General features: G+C 35.0%; 1 protein-coding gene across 3 annotated transcripts in view; it reads right to left on the bottom strand.

Moving 5' to 3' along the window:
• The window catches only part of LOC108970653 (protein bowel), a 28443-nt gene extending 26438 nt beyond the window's left edge, over nucleotides 1-2005 (bottom strand). Inside the window, exon 1 of one of the 3 annotated variants that reach the window (XM_018936152.1) lies at nucleotides 1740-2005. The gene's annotated coding sequence lies outside the window, so the exon portion shown is untranslated. Of the gene's footprint in view, nucleotides 1-462; nucleotides 497-716; nucleotides 791-1739 lie in introns of those variants that run through there. The other 2 variants (XM_018936154.1, XM_018936155.1) reach the window with 2 other exon arrangements.
• Between the last annotated feature and the right edge of the window lie 12559 nt (nucleotides 2006-14564).

A 14564-nucleotide genomic window follows, 5' to 3' on the forward strand; every position in this document is an offset into this window, starting at 1 on the left:
AATTTTAATTCTATAATTTTTTTTCATTACTCTGGAAGTGCCAGTGCTACATTTCTTTTTTTAATTTCACAAGTTTTTTTAATATTTTTATTTTGAAATATGAGCATTCCAGACTTTATAATTGCTCACTGTTCAGTGCAACCATACACATACATACATACGTATGTTACACGCGACGTTTAAACGATATTTTTCATTTCACTGCGGCTTTCTTTTTACACATTATTCCCATTGCTAAGGAATTTTCTAACTCCCCCACGCTCCGCAACCCTTTTCACCACTTCTAACCACCAATAATCTAACACACCAGTATGCATGTATGTATGTCGCCTCAGTAAACTCCAGCAGTTGCATCAGCTACTCTACACACATACACACGCACCTAAACGCACACATACATACATACATAAACACATACACGTGCATGTGCATTCATTTCCTAACTACAAGTCATTATCTTACCCCTTCCATGGCTACAACTGCGTGAACGCCCATAAACCTATCTCTATTCAATCGTCTATCATGGCCCATTGTGACGCCCTGTTGCCTAGTCATTTGTATGTATGCATGTGTATGTTTATTTGTACATCAATACTCTCAAATACATACATACACCCTCTGGTAACAGCATAATAAAACAATAAAGCAAAAGTTGAACAAAAACAACCAAAATCGAAAAAGCAACAGTAACTACAAGAACAACAACAACAAGTTACGTTGTAAGCCAAAACTCCAACTCGCTTGGTGGTGCTGGCCAAACAGCAGTTGAAATGTGTTTTCCTACATTCTGTTTTGAAATAGGAGCTGAAGCCAGTGCAGCTACCAAATCGCTCCTCAAGTAGTCCCAATCTCTACCCACACGACCGACTACGGCCCAAGACGACGATAACGACGACGACGACAAAGAGGGTGACGGTGACGACGCGGTTAACGTGAAACGCTGAGCGATGCTAGAAAATTGTCGAAATCGCGCTGTGATCGCATAAAACACATGCATATACACATATACATATGTACACGACGAAGCATATACGCACACATACTGCTATATATGTGTATATGTATAGCAAGATAGATAGCGCTCTGACAGTATAGACACCGTAAAGATATGCCTTCTAAGCTCAGGCGAACGTCGAACGCGATACACACATACGTACAGATCAAATTTCTAACTGTATGTGTGGCTATCTGTAGATATCACCTTTTTCCATACGCCAGAGCATTCGACACTCGGATGCTAGAAAACGGGTTGTGGTGAATGGAAACTCTACGGCCCAGACGTTGATGAGTGAGTGAGCGAGTCGCTGCAGGCGTTTGGAGCGCGAGATTCAAAGTCCGAAGACTGCATGAATGTGAAGAGAGTAAACTCTCGCATGAGCTACTGAAACGCTACGCTGCAAGTTCAAATAAGACACGCGCGCAACAACAACGGCATGCATAAAGTCGCAAATTACAAAAACAACAGCGACTGACTGCACAACAAACGCTTTAAATCCCACCACGATCCCTTGGAGACGCACGTCATAGCTCGCTACGAGCTAGCCACCTTCTGTAAGACCGCCCGCCCGCCTGCTTAGGCAACCTTGCCCAGAGTTTGGTGCCTTTTCTCACCACTAGACCGCTACCGACGAAACGAATGCTCGTCGCCACTGCTACTGCGCACTTTAATCTTCTCTTGCTTATTGCTTATGTATGGTATATACTCCTTTATTATTTATTTATTCATTTCTTACACATACACAGTATATTAGTTATAGTTGTTGTTGTTGTACACGACACTTTTATGTATTGGTGAACGTGTTGAATTTGTCGTTGTTGCAGAGGCAATGAACAAACCGCCAAACACGATTGGAAAAACGAGCGTAGCACATAAGCGAAAAAAAAACAACAACAATAAAAACAGAGCAAAACCCAAACCGTCCGTATGGTTTGCTCACTACGTTTCGACCGTTACGTCTGTCTACAGGTGTGTTTGGTACGATCAACTTCTCAAGACTAAATCGAGAGTGGCACCGTTGGGGGCAACGAGCCTAAAAACCTTCTGCTGCAGCCAATTCGAAAACGAGCGCCCAATAAGCTGCTACAGAGAGTGAGAGAGAGGTTGAGAGTATGGGCCACTAACTCACTGCAACACACCGGCGTAATGCTCACAAACACCTGTGATCCTCATTGACTGTCGCTCTATGCTATACGCTCAGAGCGCCACCGACGTGTCGTACAAGCGTCAGCCACCAAGTTAGCCAAAAACCAGTTGCAACGTTATACAAAAGAGCCAACGAGCCACTGAGCCACCGATTGACTGCGTTGACTTGACTACTGTGGTGGTGCCGCTGTTGCCACTGCCGACTGCCACTAGACGTACTACTGGGAGAGTAATGAGTACAAGCGATATGGCTTTTGTTTTGTTGTTGTTATCTACTGGTTTTCCCTGCTGTTTTGTTTGTTTTCATTAAATTTGATGTGAGCGCACAGGCCAACTTGTCGGCGCGGCGCAGCGGCATATTCGATGCGCACGTATTCGCTACGTTGTGTTGAGCGCCACTGTTCCAATCGGTAATTTACCTGTTACTTACCTGTTCGACGGGCTGTGCGTGCTGGTGAGTGCGCTGTGAGCGAGCTCAGTTCGGCTAGTGAGAGAAACGGGTTTTCTTTAGCGCGTTAGTGCGGATATGGAGAATTGTTGTTGCGTTCACGCTCGTCGTCCGCTCGTTTGTCGTTTTGACATTGTGTCCAAGCGTCTAACTGTCACACTCCTTTAGCGTTTGTCGGCGCTTTTTCCTCTGTCTGTTAGTTCGCCGTTTTCTTCATTTGTCAGTGTGTCAGTTAGTCTTGGTGTTCGTTTGCCGCTTCTGACCGCATAGACGCAACGTTAGCAACGTTGAAACGGCTTTGAAAACCTGAAGAATTTAGTATAACGAATTGTGAGCGTAAAAAAATGGTCGACACACTCTCATATATTCACTAAATGCTGGAAAAGCAAGCGGAAAAACAAAACCTGAACGCTGAAATTTGACGAAGACGGAAAGCAAAATACGAAAAAAGATCAGACGGAGTAAAACGATACAAAGTAACAGCAACTGGAAACAACTTTGAGATATTATCTCTAGGCATTGGCGTACAGTGGAGTTTCGAGAGGTATTTGGTGGAGGGAACTTGGAAAATAGATAAAGTATGCTGATACTGGTAGATTTCTTCTTTTTCTTCTGGCAATCTTCGAGTAAAATTTAAAATTAGATAAATTGTGCTGAGGCTCGAAGCTGATTCTGATGAGATTTAAAGGCCTACTCTCTGGAAATTTTCAAGGGAAATTGGAAAATAGATGCAGTGTGCTGGAGCTCGTAGCTGATACCTATTAGATTTGAAGGTCCTTCTTCTAGTAATCTTCGAGGGAAATTAGAAAATAGATAAAGTGTGCTGAAGCTCGGTGTTCCTAAAACCTCAAACTATAGTTTTTATAGTTTTTGAAACGACATTTTTAACAGTGTTCTACGTTCTATGGATACCGATTATCTGCTTCTATCCAACATTTCTCGCATCGGATATACCCGGCTGGGAAATTTTCATACTTCTGGTATTGTTTTGGTGCTTTAAAATTACTTACATAGGAAGTTGCTCCGACGAACGTAATCTAATCGTAATCGTTCCGGACTTCATGTAACTCACACCGACTTTAAAAATGTTTATAAAGAAGCTTAGTAGATAGATTTCAGATTTATTCTACTTCGTTTTGATTAACATCTTGGGCATGTCATCAACCCTATCCTAATTAACCCTAAGCTTCCCTTCGTGCTTTCAAAGTTAACATAGTTCGTCTGCACTGACTCCCAACTTCCAATTTTGATATTTTTTTTGATTTTGTCACTCTTCATCAGACATAATACTAAGACGAACCGGATGGAAAAACAGTTGACGTTTCCGCCAAAAGGAACTTACCATTGACTATTTAACAACGCACCAACAAAGGTCTTGAAGCTTAGGAGCTCTAAGAACTGCCGGACAGAACTTCAAATAAAACTTTTATTCCATTAACTGTGACTATAACTGACGGTTAACGTACTAATGAACTTTCGGAAACTCCTCTGCCAGTATTATTTTATAAATTCGAGAGTATTTTTGTAGCGAAAATTTTTTACGGCAAGGATTTCTCGAAGCTTTAGTACTTGCTTGGTCTCATATTACGTGATCTCCTCTTTAGAGAAACTTATAGATATATTTAATATTCTTATACCACATTCCAAAGCTTTTCGAACTATTCTTTCGCTGCCGCAACTGGAACCAATTGCAATGACCTCTACCATCTAATCTAAAGTCTTATGGATTGTAAGATTTCACACTCCTAAGAAGGGATAGTTTTGAACCTTATTTTTGAAGAAACATATTAAAAACTGGAAGAGTTCCTAAAAAGGAAATCTTTGGTCCAATTCATAGTAAAACATAAAATCTTTTAACATTTCTTCGACAATCTACCAGATCCCGGTTCGTAGCAGAGCTCAGTCAGCCGCTGAACTCACGTTTCTGCTCTACTGTAGTTTTCGCTCTGTGTGTGTTTTTCTCCGGCCACGCTGCGTTCGAAGAAGTGGAGAGCCAGCGCGCAGCAACGGTGGGACGTTGGTGCTGCTGCTGCTGCTGGCGTCTAGTGCGTGGTTTATCACGCGGAAAGTGGTACGCGCGGCGGTGTGCTGTGGCTGACGGTGGGACTGCATGGATTACCCTCCAGTACATAAAACTTGATACTGCTACCATTTTATGGCTATGGCTGCTGACTGCCAACTGCTGGCTGGCTGCTGTGCGGCTCAACCGACTATTGTCTTTCTTGTTGTTGTTGTTGCTGGTGGATGCATGTTATTTTCGTTACTGCTAGTATTTTTATTGTTCGCCTTTGCTTTTGTTTTGCCATTTTCTGCTGTTATTATCTTTTGTTGTTGTAAGTCATTGTGGTGACTGCCGCCTATTATTTTTTTTTTTTGTTTTTATTTTCGCTTTTGTTGTTTTTTGCCTACCGCTTCTGCCGTTTTCGCGCATTGCTGACTGCTGTTGCCGCCATTGCTGCCGCTGCCGCTGCGCCCTCTGCTACCGACAGCTCGCTTGTCACTCACATGTGCGCGTTGTTATTACTTACCATTTGCTGTTGTTGTTGTTGTTCCGCTTATTACTACATATTTTGTAGCTATTATCATTAATGTGCCTTGTAGTTGTTTTTGTTGTCGCTTGCTGGGCAAACATTTATTTATATTTTAGTGCGATGATTATTGCGTTCGTAATTGTTCACACACTCACCTTGGCGTGACATTGGCGAGGGTGGCGGCGACGCAGGCGCGCTGCAAATGAGTTATAGATTCAGAATCGAACTTGCGACACACAGGAAAATATTCTCACAAATTCACATTTTAATGGGTAGTAGAGGATCGGGTGCGGGTCACACGTCAGATACTCTCAAAAATTTTCAGAAATTATGAACGTTAATTGAAGTGTCTATAGAAATTGTCACTAAAAATATTGCGTATAAAATTAGCGCTAATACTCGGTTGACAATTTTAACCGGCTGAGCTCATATTAGGTAACGAATTGAAATGGTCCAACTCTTGAAGCGCCTGCTACCCTTCGTTAGATTACCTTATTTAATATCCATAATATGTATCCTAAAGTCAACCGACCCAAGAAGTTTAATATTTCGATTAGAATAATAATGTTTCTGTTCTTACGCGATTTGATCCATTTAAGGCACAGGAATGCAGTGTTACTAGAGGGAGTTTCTCTCTGAATTTATTTTAGATTCAAACATATTATATTAACCGATAAGTGCGTTATAAAGTCAACCGGAAGGGCGAAAATATTTATTTAGTAGGTATATGAGGTCTGGAGATAGTATTAACCTGATTTTACGCACTTTTGCCATGAAAGCATACTGTTATCAGAGAAAGATGCTCCTTGATCATCATCGTCAAGATAATTCACATGTGAATGTCTGAAAAACCATATGACATACTAATAGGTTGTCCAAAAAGTCTTGCGGTATTTTTATTGAATTTTCAATAGTTCATAAAATTTGTTTTGATGACTCATGCCCAGCTCTTGACCGGTGCTATGGCTGCTACTATGCCGGTCTCTTTCGACCAATTCAGCGATTTTATCGCAATTTTCGACGACAGGCTTTCAGGAGCGTGGCTCATCTTCGACCACCTCTACACCAGAACGAAAACTTTGAAACCATCGTTGTGCGGTGGAAATGGAAACTGTATCGGGTCCATAAACTGCACAAATTTTATTGACGGTTTGAGATGCATTYTTGCCTTTATCGTAGTAGTAATGTAAAATATGCCGTATTTTCTCTTTATTTTGCTCCATGTTTGCGACGCTATAACTCACGAACGACTTAAAAGAAATGACAATCAATCAAGCACGCGTTAGCGCGTAAAATGAGCTTTCCAAAAAGGTATAGCATGACCCGATGCGACGAATAAAACTAGAACTACGCGCTCTCAGCGCCAACTAGCGAAAATACCGCAAGACTTTATATATATGGCGTTATGACAACCAATTATTCGATCTTAACCATTTTCAGCACAAGAACGAATTATAATCCTCAGAAAAAAGCTGATGGCTTAACCGCTAGTGCTAGATATATATAAATTGTAATTGTAATTAATTTACTTTTTTCAATTTTATTAAAAAMAAAAAAAAAAAAAATCCTCAGAAGACAATGTCCAAGTTTCACTGTTATGGTTTATTTTTCACAATCATCCCCCTCAAAGTAATCCTCTTAGCCCCAAAACTCTTATGTCAACGTTTTTCTCAACCTTGAAACAGTTCTTAAATTTAATTTCCGGCACGGTTTCCCCAGTTTCCTCTGGGCGGTTGTTGGAGTTTGCTGAGTAGCCAGAAATCACACAAAGTTAAATTAGGCGCTCCGTATTCGCTTCGTTTGGCAACGATATTGTTATTGTTTGAAAATTTGGCAAAAAACTCAGGAAGAATCCAAGCAGTATGCGATGATGCATTACCGTGATGCAAAAATGAATAGTTGTGGTCCCGAAATTCCAGTCTATTTTGACGAATAGCCTCGCACAAAGGACGCTTAACACTGAAATAGTATTCCTTGTGAACAGTTTGGCCGGTTAGAAGGAAATCGGTGTGCAGACTCAACGCCAGTAATGATACGTTTCGAAGACTTTAACGCCATGCTGTGTTTTGTTTTTTTGTTTTTTGTTGTTTGTTGGTTATTTTGGGACCAAACGTGCTTTAACACAAAATTTAATGTAACTTCTTTGTGGAATAATTTCACTCATCCGAAAAATCGCCCATTGGACTTCATGTATTTCAGAAAGACAAGTCTATACTAGACACTAATGATTATATTGATGTGACATGGGGAACAGCTGTCACCGAGAATTATACCAACTTAGAAAAAAAAACATTTCGACGAAATTTAAATTTAAAAGTCTTACTATTTTGTGCCCACAGTAGTAAAAGTATGGAAAAATCAAATTTTCAACTTCATTTGAATCGTTAATATTTTGTTAATTTTTATTTTTTATTTTTTATATTTTTATCTTATTTTTAGTTTTTTTTTTAAATATATATTTTTTTTAATTCTTTTGTTTTATATATTATATTTTTAATTGAATTTATTTTTTCACCTTGTTTAGTATATATTTTTTCTTTTACTTTTTTTTTTTTTACTTTTTGTATTTTAGTCTTAATTTTTTATATATAGTTTTTTAATTTTATTAAATATTATTTATTTTTATTATACATATATATATTTTGTTAATATTTAATTTTTTTAAAATTTTTTTTAGCATTTATATTTCCTTTTAATTTCCCGAAGAACATCTAATCCCATCACACTCACATTCCCTCTATACAGACATTTATTTGCCTATTTGCTGGCAACTATGTTTGCCTTGCCAACTGATTGGGTATCCAGTTAGCTGACAGTCTCTAAAGTTGGTAAGAGCATACATATATATGGATATATACATATATGTTTGTTTGTTTCTGTATGCGCGTGTCGCCGGAGTGCAACAGCAGCAACTTGGCAGCGGCCATAAATGTGCCTCGCTATCGGCTTTTGAGACAGTCACAGCGAACGGCCGATAGGAGTATCTTCCAGATACTTTCATACAAATTGTCTGTGGGTTGCTGAAAGTACACATGTATGTGTGTGTGTGTGAAAAATAAGTAGCAAACGAATTATCTTTCCTTCCACTTTCTCGTCGCCAACTCTTTTTCGTTTCGTTTTCGCTTTACGATTTTTGTTGTTTTTCTGTTTTTTTTTTTTTTCTGAATTCCACACTAAACCGTCTGTCTCAGCGCTGGAGTTGCAATCTCCGATCAGCAGCGAGGATCACAGTGTACGTGTGTAGGTGTGTGTGTGGGTTGTTGCGTTGGCTACAATTCAGGTATCCTCGTAATCGGTGGCATTTTAAAAGACAGTAAATCTTTTATTTACTCCAACTAGACACACACCAATACATATTTATGTATATACGAATATGAATTAATGCCACCATACACATATTACCACCTTTATGAGCCGCTCTTTATCGCTGCCGCGCGGGATACCAACTACCGAAAAATCGAACAAAACACACGAATAAATAGTCGGTCGCTGGAGACGATGGCGATGACGGTGGTGATGATGACGCCGAACAGTAGTGCAACTAATTTGATTTAAAACAAAAACACAAACAACATTCAATTGATACGAAAAGGAAATGAACTACATACACACAGACGCACACACACATATGCATGCATACAAATGCATAAAGGTGAAAAATGATAAATGAAAAGTGTAATCATTTAACCAGAATTGTTGAAAGGCAAACACCCACGCACATATACGCAAATACATACTCACGTGCTTATACACATACAAACATACATTTGTACAATTGTTTAATATTTTATGTATTTATTTTCGTTTTTTTTTTTTTTGTGATTTGCAGTTTTTTTCTTTTCATTTCTTTATTCGTTATCTATTTACGCACACGTGTATACATAAATACATACATACATGCATTGAATTATATAGTTTTGAATTTCATTTTATGTTTTCATACATTTTTACATATGTATATTTATTTCTAATAATTTTACATAATTAATTATTTTTATGATTTAATTAAAGCTTTTATTTAGTTGATGAATTACAACAAAAATTACAACAAATATGTTGAATGGCTGGCAGTGTGCACAGTTACATACATATATACAGATATACATATAGTTACATATATATATACAAAAATGTATGTATGTGAGTTGTTTTTAAACTACCTTATTCAACAAAAAAATTTATAGAAAATTAAAAACAAAAATATTTATAAACTTTATTTGTTTTATATTAATATCTTTCATTCAAATTATTTTTTTGCAAAATTTTCGTAAAAGTTTTTAAACAAAAATTTATAAAAAATAATGTTAAAAAATGATTAATATTTAAAAAAAAATTTGGAAAAATATGAAATTCACCTGAAATTTTTGTAAGTATTTTAGTTATATTATTAAAAATTTTAAAATGTTAAATTCTTCATAGCAATGTCATAATATTATTTTTATCAAAACTTTTGTTGTTTTGAAAAATTTTACGTTATAATTTAATAATTTTAATAAAGCGAAAAATATTGCAAATATTATTTTTTTAAGAATTAATTATTTTAGTTTTATATTTTATAAATGTTTGTCGAGTTACTTTTATTGAAATATAAAAAAATTTTTTTTTTAATATTAATTTTCAACATACTTCTTAAAATTTTTTTAAGATTTACAGAAAAATTGCAAAGACTGAATTTTTAGTTGCATATATTATTTATTAATAAAAAAATTATTTACGAGAAATAATGTGTTGCCTTGTTTTTATTACAGTAAATTAAAGTAGTCAATTTATTTTTTATATAAAATTACAAATACAAAAATGTATATTAATTACTCCGAAAATTATAAACAACTAACTATTTTCTAAATTTAAATAAAAGAAAATTAAAAATATTTTTTTTTTTTACTTTTGTTGATAAATATTTTTTAGCTATTTTTATAAATATATATATATTTTTGTTTGTTTTTTTATACATTATTTTCAACTTTTCGTAACAACATTTTAATTTTATTAAAAAACTGAAGTACTCTAATAAAATTTCAATAGTTTTCATCACTAAAGCCATACAAAATTATAGACTGCATTAAGAATTTATAAAAGTTATGTATAAATATAAAAAATTAATTTTTTTCTAATTTTAATTTTTTTTTATTTTATAAAAAATTTTCAAATAAGAACATAAAATAATTTTTAGCAACAAACCTGGAAAAAATTAATAATAATATTAAGAAAATATAAAAAAATTATATACATACATAAATACTATTTAATAGAATAATAATTCTTTCTCAGTTTTTTTCCTAAATAAAAAATTGTTTGAATAAAAAGTAGCATATTTATCGAAAACACATATAATTGCTGTCTCTTATACACATCTAGATGTGTATAAGAGACAGCTCACATACATATCTGTTGGTGTGCAACTGTGCCCAAATGTCCAGCTATCAACACATGACTAATTTCATACATTAATTTGTTGTATTTTATTATTATAATTTTTTCAATCAAAACATTTTAATTTCTTTTAAGTTATCTACGCACAATAAAGTGTAATAATAGCAATATACTAGTAATATTTCTTGTAAACGTATTTACTATTTTTTTTTTCCTTTTGAGTTTTTTTTACATAGTTAACATTTTACATGTGTTTGCTTGAAAACATCCCCGTGTTAAAACTAAGTCAATATATTATTTACTTGTAAAAATATGCTAAACAAAAATACTTTTTTTTGTGTTATTATATATAGTATACTTATACAAATACGCACATGCACAAAAATATGTATGTATGTGTGCGTGTGTATTTACATATAAAAAATGCAAGCGAACATTTGTCGTTGACTGACGGACAGCAGTAGCGCAACACAGCAGCTGAGCGCACACGCTTGTGTGCATATAAAATTTTCAAAACCACCTCAGACACACACACACACCACACAAACGTACATAAATAAGTATGTATGTTGATAGGTGTGTACAGTTGATAATCGCAGTAAATGCGGTGGCAGTCGGCGCATGCAACGTTGCATGCATTGGCCGCTGAAAAAAAAAATAGAAAAGTGGAAAAATGCGCGTCATGGATTTTTAAGTAGTACGCACAGTGGGCCGAGTTTGGTCAAAATTGTGTTAAAAAATTGATAACTGAACGTTGCGAGGGTGGGTATTAAGGAAGCTGGATTTTGAAGTGGCAACTAAAGTCACTATGTGGTTCGTAGTTAAGCTAACCTTCGCTAGGTCCAAATTTTTACTTTTTTGGGATTATGGGAAGTTCGAAAATTTGGGTTGTAGAAGCCTTAACTCAAAGTATATAGATCACCTTTTCTGGAAATAATTTAGTCAAAAAAACCAGGACCAGCATGAATATCTCAGGCATTTAAAACAAAAAAAGGCTCGATGATCTAATATCTCAACCGGTTCAAAAGTTAAAACATCAAAAGCAAGTGAAGACATCCAAAACTACATCATCGGTGCGAGAGAGAATTCCACATACTTTCAATATCTTCAATTTCATAATCTTCTACAAATACTCAGTAAAAATTATTGAGAAACCTAGGATATAAGTAGAACCTGTGCTTAATGTGGTCTCCAGTAGAAACAATCACAGTTTTGATTTTTTTTATAATATTTTTAAGTTTAAGTCTCTCTTGAGAATGGCTCTGTTTCAGTCTGTAATCATTAAGTACGCTTAAGCTCCACTAAATAACCTCAAGACCTTCGAATGTCGCTACACAAATCAACCCACAATACTCAATGTTCTCTAAATCCTCTAATCCGTACAAATTGACGCAGAAAACTCCAGTAAATATAATATTCTAAAAACCATCTTACCCTCCCACACAAATTGACCCCCAAAACTCCACTTACCAGAGCAAGTCTTTTAATACCAAAACTGTTTTCTAGTTTGATCCTTCCACCAGAATGAGTTCTAGAGCAATTTACCAACCAATTTTTAATAAGACAACACTGTTCTTGGCAGTTATCTCTAATATGAAGGCAAATAGGCAAACACTAAACGTTGCATGTTCAGATAAGAAATGTTTGAGCTTCTTACCCAGCGAAACTCTGGTATCCAAATAAATACAGCAGAGTGCATACGCAGGTAGAAAAACGAGTGCAAGTCATCGGAGTCTAGAAGTAGAAGTTGTTGAAAGGGCACTTAATTACTTACACAAAAAAAAAAGAAAAATTGGATCGTTTAACAGCGTAATTGGAGAAGAGCTTAAGAATTTCTTGGAAGTAAACTTCATTGCATGCACAGGTTTCAGCTGACAAGATATGCTGAGTAATCAAGATGGTTAAAAAAATATTTTATATCAGAAACTAAGCGCGACAATGGCACGTGATAAGTTCGTTTATAGATCATATGATTTATAGAGAGATCCCTTAGTAATTGGAAGAAAAAAAATTGCAATCAAAGATTACAATGGAAATCTATAAAAAAATTAGTATTGTTATGAAGGTAATATGAAGATTTATTGGTAAAATTCAAGTAGAAGTAGATAACGGTGCCCGGGCTTTCAACTCCACTGAAACTATTAACTCAAACTGCCTTCAGTCAAAGTTAACTAGAGATAGATCTAATGACTAACCCAGTGTTATCACAATGGGTTCCTAACATTGTGATACCACCTGCACTTAAATCCCCTCAGTCTATCTATACTACCTCCTTTCTAAATCACTCAGAGCTTCTGATAAAGTTCATCATTATGAAAAGTTTTCTTCGTAAAACCGTCGAAACATCGTCAAGAAACCCTACAAAGTTAAGCAAGAAGAGAGCGAAAGATTATAGATACCTCCAACAAAAACCATGGAATAAAAACTGAATGCAGTGAAAGGCGAAAGCTGTGTTGATAATAAGTTCTTAAGTCCAAAAGAGTCGAAAATATTTTCAAAAAATTTTCCGGAAAATAATGTCAATTTGAGACCAAGATTCTTTTACAAAACTTGTCAGAAATCTATTTGTTCCAAAAAAGTCAGATACGACAGCTGGAAGTCCCATGCTTCTTTATTTAAATAAAGAACAGGTTCAAGAATGTCGTCCAGCAAGCTTTAAGTCATCGTAATCTGTCAAACTAATTAATTTTTTAGCAAATTCTGAATAATCTTGGAGCTAACCTTTAATTTAGTTTAAAGAAAATTCTCTGAAACTTCTACCAACCGAACCGAAAATAACTATTTTTTCTGAAATTTAGTCAAAGTTCGCAGAGTGGCTTAATGTAAGTCGCATTCCACACAAAAGGTGCATATGTCTTCTAAAAGTTCTTTTAAAACTTAATTATATGTCTTATGGGTGATGATAGCTGGTTTCTTATAAGTCATGTTAGATTTGTCCATTTGCCTAAGATTTTTTTTTGGCTAAGATTTAGGAGCATTCTGTCGAATTTTCCGACTAAGTCGGGTTCTTCGAAATGCAAGCTTGGGTTCTATAGATTTTTATTTCTAATAATTTCGCAATATCTAATATTACACTCACCGAAAATTTACCGAATGAATCACTCGCTGCATTCCCATCAAATAACCAAGTAGTTCTCGTAGAGATTGTAGGTTAGGTTTTAAGTAGTGAAAAATTCTCTCCAATTTTTTTTTTACTATTTACATCAGAAATGAATAGCAACAATAATAATTTGAAATATCCTACTGATCTGGCCACACCACTATACAAATTTGTATAAACTTTCACCAAGGGTTGCTTTTCAAAATTGTCCCGTTAGCATCTGCTGCCATTCGATGCCGGCGTTCGCTTGCTTAACGTATCAAAATTTTACTATAAATAATTGCAGTTTATAACTCTTTGCTTCAGCATCTAAAGTAACGACATTGTTGTTTGTGTATTCCCTATTTATGCGTGTGATTTTTATTTAATTTAAAGTTTTTATTAATTAAATTTTTTTTTCTCTAGAAACAAAAAACAAAATAAATTTTGCGCACACATTTATATATGCACATACATTTATCTACTCATAAGTAAATGGTATACTCCAATACATGTGTATATACATTTCTAAAAGCCAAATCGACAATGTCTCATTTCTCTTTAACTACCTTTTACTAGACACAGTACAGTTATATAATTTTAGTCAAATGCCCGTAAGCTTAATTCTTCTTTTCATCTTTACGTTAATTAATTATATATATCTTTATTTGGTATATGTATATATGCCACTTTAGTATGTACTTCCTATGTAAAACTATATTTACCATAAGACTTGGTGATCAGTACTTGTGTGTGTGTGTGTGTATGTTTGCTTGTTTATGTGTATGTTCGTAGCTCGAAAAACCAGTAAAACCATGGACCGACTTCTCGCAAAAAATTCGCGCAAATGCAAATAATTATGCATTAATATATCTATTCATATATGAATATTCTATAAAAAAAAAAATTACTTAAGCCGCATTAAAAGCCAAATTTTGTGTACCAATTCTATATTATTAAAATTTTAAAAGCACTAGAAATATATCTAAA

The sequence above is a fragment of the Bactrocera latifrons genome, unplaced genomic scaffold (genome assembly GCF_001853355.1).
Source record: "Bactrocera latifrons isolate USDA-ARS-PBARC rearing strain unplaced genomic scaffold, ASM185335v1 scaffold_304, whole genome shotgun sequence".
NCBI classification, from domain to species: domain Eukaryota; kingdom Metazoa; phylum Arthropoda; class Insecta; order Diptera; family Tephritidae; genus Bactrocera; species Bactrocera latifrons.